Below are 5,000 nucleotides of genomic sequence, written 5' to 3' on the forward strand. Positions count from 1 at the left end.
ACAGACCTGTTATTGCTCAATCTCGTGCGGCTAGAAGCCGCCTGTCCCTCTAAGAAGAAAAGTAATCGCTGACAGCACGAAGGATGTCACGCGACTAGTTAGCAGGCTAGAGTCTCGTTCGTTATCGGAATTAACCAGACAAATCGCTCCACCAACTAAGAACGGCCATGCACCACCACCCACCGAATCAAGAAAGAGCTATCAATCTGTCAATCCTTCCGGTGTCCGGGCCTGGTGAGGTTTCCCGTGTTGAGTCAAATTAAGCCGCAGGCTCCACTCCTGGTGGTGCCCTTCCGTCAATTCCTTTAAGTTTCAGCTTTGCAACCATACTTCCCCCGGAACCCAAAAGCTTTGGTTTCCCGGAGGCTGCCCGCCGAGTCATCGGAGGAACTGCGGCGGATCGCTGGCTGGCATCGTTTATGGTTAGAACTAGGGCGGTATCTGATCGCCTTCGAACCTCTAACTTTCGTTCTTGATTAATGAAAACATACTTGGCAAATGCTTTCGCTTCTGTTCGTCTTGCGACGATCCAAGAATTTCACCTCTAACGTCGCAATACGAATGCCCCCGCCTGTCCCTATTAATCATTACTTCGGGTTCCGAAAACCAACAAAATAGAACCGAGGTCCTATTCCATTATTCCATGCACACAGTATTCAGGCGGGCTTGCCTGCTTTAAGCACTCTAATTTGTTCAAAGTAAACGTGCCGGCCCACCCAGACACTCAATAAAGAGCACCTTGGTAGGATTTCAACGGGGTCCGCCTCGGGACGCACGAACACGCACGAGGCGGTCGCACGCCTTCGGCTCGCCCCACCGGCAGGACGTCCCACGATACATGCCAGTTAAACACCGACGGGCGGTGAACCAACAGCGTGGGACACAAATCCAACTACGAGCTTTTTAACCGCAACAACTTTAATATACGCTATTGGAGCTGGAATTACCGCGGCTGCTGGCACCAGACTTGCCCTCCAATAGATACTCGTTAAAGGATTTAAAGTGTACTCATTCCGATTACGGGGCCTCGGATGAGTCCCGTATCGTTATTTTTCGTCACTACCTCCCCGTGCCGGGAGTGGGTAATTTGCGCGCCTGCTGCCTTCCTTGGATGTGGTAGCCGTTTCTCAGGCTCCCTCTCCGGAATCGAACCCTGATTCCCCGTTACCCGTTACAACCATGGTAGGCGCAGAACCTACCATCGACAGTTGATAAGGCAGACATTTGAAAGATGCGTCGCCGGTACGAGGACCGTGCGATCAGCCCAAAGTTATTCAGAGTCACCAAGGCAAACGGACCGGACGAGCCGACCGATTGGTTTTGATCTAATAAAAGCGTCCCTTCCATCTCTGGTCGGGACTCTGTTTGCATGTATTAGCTCTAGAATTACCACAGTTATCCAAGTAACGTGGGTACGATCTAAGGAACCATAACTGATTTAATGAGCCATTCGCGGTTTCACCTTAATGCGGCTTGTACTGAGACATGCATGGCTTAATCTTTGAGACAAGCATATGACTACTGGCAGGATCAACCAGGGAGCTGCGTCAACTAGAGCTGAGCAGCCGGCCGCCCGGGAGTGTGTCCCAGGGGCCCGCGCGAACACGCAAGCGTCCGCTCAATTATTCTGCAAACAGGAGGAGGCTGAGCTCCCCTGCACAATACACCTCGAAACCCTCTCAGGTCCCGGCGGCGCGCAGCGCCGTCCTAAGTACTTGGTCGGGTTCGAGAGAGGCGCAATCGCCCGGAGTTAGGCGAGTAGACGCTTTAGGTGCGACCACCCGTGCTCCCAACTGAGCTTGCCGCTGCCGACAGAGGCCCGGGAGCGTGCTGTCGTGGCATTGCCGGCGGGAGACAACACGCGCCACCTACGGTGACCGGCAGCTCCAACGCCAGCGCCACAGAAGGGCAAAGGCCCCACGTGGGTGCCGAAGCGAACTCTCCCAGCACAGCGCACGTGCCAACACGTCTGCACAACTGCGATACAAACCACCAGCGAGAACCGCTGGGGCGACCGAGCAGCAGACGGCGTCGCGGCGCCGAGTGCCGGGCGGCGGCGCATCCTCAACGCACACAGTCCTCAATCGGACCAGCACACTGCAGATGTCCACCGCGCTTCGCACCGGGCCGGCGAGGACCCACTTTGGCTGCACGGCGCCGCGCGCAGGGTGCCCCGGCGCGCAGCTGCGCCGCCTGCCGCGTCCGTCGGCCGGCGCGCCTGCCACTGGGCGCCCCCACCAGCCGGCTGTAGCGCGTGCGCCCACGCACCGCGCGGCCAGCACGCCGGGCGGCCCCCCCTCACCGGCCGGGGACAGTCCCACCCACCCACAGCCGCGTATCGCTTCACACCCAGATTCACATTCACGTTCGTTGGTATGGTGGGGACCGCTTCGTAGCTGTACCGATCGTTGCCCTCACAGATGTACCTCCAGCAAGGACAACCGCACCACAACGGGTTACCAGTTGTTCATTTGCGTAACGTCACCAGTAAACGTACACGTCCATCCCCGTTTGCAAAGTCAACTATTATTGCATGCCTGCCTGTCAGGTGTCAAGACACACTACATCCGCTCACATCCACGCAACAAAATGTGCCCGACTAGAGGGCACGTGGAAGGTGCCCCCGTACGTATGCGATGTCCATTGCGCGACCAACTGTCAACCGGCCTCTGTAGCATGTCGCAGATGTGGAACGCGGGGCACCGTGCTATCACATTGTGTGAGAAGAGACTACTACGTCTGCATACACGCGCCACTACATGAACAGACGGCTCATGCTGATCGCCATCCACTGCGTCCATTACTCCCACACGTCTCTATGGCGTACCACACTGCAATGCAGCTGTTATGGGGAGATGACACGTAGCTGTGTACACAACATTCTGAGCGGGTTGCGGTTGGACAATACATTAATGTAACGTGTCATATGCCAATTACAGAGCAGGGTAAGGCACAACTTGGGTTAGGTTAAGGCACAACTTGGGTTAGGTTAAGGCACAACTTGGGTTAGGTTAAGGCACAACTTGGGTTAGGTTAAGGCACAACTTGGGTTAGGTTAAGGCACAACTTGGGTTAGGTTAAGGCACAACTTGGGTTAGGTTAAGGCACAACTTGGGTTAGGTTAAGGCACAACTTGGGTTAGGTTAAGGCACAACTTGGGTTAGGTTAAGGCACAACTTGGGTTAGGTTAAGGCACAACTTGGGTTAGGTTAAGGCACAACTTGGGTTAGGTTAAGGCACAACTTGGGTTAGGTTAAGGCACAACGTGGGTTAGGTTAAGGCACAACGTGGGTTAGGTTAAGGCACAACGTGGGTTAGGTTAAGGCACAATGTGGGTTAGGTTAAGGCACAATGTGGGTTAGGTTAAGGCACAATGTGGGGGTAGATTGCGGTACAAATTGCATTACATTGCGGTGCAAATTGCATTACATTGCGGTGCAAATTGAGTTACATTGCGGTGCAAATTGAGTTACATTGCGGTGCAAATTGAGTTACATTGCGGTGCAAATTGAGTTACATTGCGGTGCAAATTGAGTTACATTGCGGTGCAAATTGAGTTACATTGCGGTGCAAATTGAGTTACATTGCGGTGCAAATTGAGTTACATTGCGGTGCAAATTGCGTTACATTGCGGTGCAAATTGCGTTACATTGCGGTGCAAATTGCGTTACATTGCGGTGCAAATTGCGTTACATTGCGGTGCAAATTGCGTTACATTGCGGTGCAAATTGCGTTACATTGCGGTGCAAATTGCGTTACATTGCGGTGCAAATTGCGTTACATTGCGGTGCAAATTGCGTTACATTGCGGTGCAAATTGCGTTACATTGCGGTGCAAATTGCGTTACATTGCGGTGCAAATTGAGGTAGGTTAAGGTGCAACACAGGTTAGGTTAAGGTGCAACATAGGTTAGGTTAAGGTGCAAGATGGGTTAGGTTAAGGTGCAAGATGGGTTAGGTTAAGGTGCAAGATGGGTTAGGTTAAGGTGCAAGATGGGTTAGGTTAAGGTGCAAGATGGGTTAGGTTAAGGTGACATAGGTTAGGTTAAGGTGACATAGGTTAGGTTAAGGTGACATAGGTTAGGTTAAGGTGACATAGGTTAGGTTAAGGTGACATAGGTTAGGTTAAGGTGACATAGGTTAGGTTAAGGTGACATAGGTTAGGTTAAGGTGACATAGGTTAGGTTAAGGTACAAACTGGGTTGTGTTATGGTACACATTGCGTTGTAGTACAGTACACGTTAGGTTTGGGTACGGTACACAATGTGGTATGGGATGGCGTGTTGTGGGGGGGAGGGGGGGGGGAGGTTCGTTGATATCGACCGTAGGACGTGGATGCCCGAGGCAGCGTCAGTGTGTCAAAGGAGTTATGTCACGTCGGGATGCGCTTTTCGCCAGTGAGAGGGGGCGAGCCGTGTCTGTGGTTGCGGCAGACCTGTGTGTTTCATTCCTGCCAGTGTGTTTGTGCTGTAAGACGAGGCAGTGTGGTGGTGATGGGTGCACCCCTGTGTAGGACATGTGTGGGTGTTGGTGGCTTCTCTGAGCAATTGTGGTTGTCGGACGAGTGGGGTATTCTGTTTTATGATTGGACCTCCCGGTCTGGTTATCATAGCGTAGTTGGTGTACTGTGGCGGATAGGATGCACCGGACGTTGGTCCATGCTGGTGCTTAGTAGTTGTATCTGTGTCTGTTACAGGCAGAGAGTAGTGTGTGATAGAGTGTGTGGCTGACGTGTGGTTCATTTTGTGTGTACGGACGTTCAGCATGTATAGGGGCATTTGCGTATATAATCTATCATAATCTATCTATGTGGGCCTGCATAGTTTACTGAGCAGTGCTGTGAGGTGACTGAACTACGAGTGACGTACTGATTTACAGCGGAATGATTGCCTTGTACCAAAGATGGAGTATCGGCTCTACGACAGCGTTGGCACCGCAGGAAATGGTCTCGTAAAACGGCCCTCCCACCGTCATCGTTGTGAGGGGTAGCGACCGCCTATA

General features: G+C 52.6%; 1 non-coding gene across 1 annotated transcript in view; it reads right to left on the reverse strand.

Moving 5' to 3' along the window:
* LOC126149384 (small subunit ribosomal RNA) overlaps positions 1-1,541 on the reverse strand; it is a 1,909-nt gene extending 368 nt beyond the window's left edge. Inside the window, exon 1 of the ribosomal RNA XR_007530835.1 lies at positions 1-1,541. This exon is cut by the window's left edge and continues 368 nt beyond it. This is a non-coding gene — a ribosomal RNA (small subunit ribosomal RNA).
* Between the last annotated feature and the right edge of the window lie 3,459 nt (positions 1,542-5,000).

The sequence above is a fragment of the Schistocerca cancellata genome, unplaced genomic scaffold (assembly GCF_023864275.1).
Source record: "Schistocerca cancellata isolate TAMUIC-IGC-003103 unplaced genomic scaffold, iqSchCanc2.1 HiC_scaffold_925, whole genome shotgun sequence".
Lineage (NCBI taxonomy): Eukaryota > Metazoa > Arthropoda > Insecta > Orthoptera > Acrididae > Schistocerca > Schistocerca cancellata.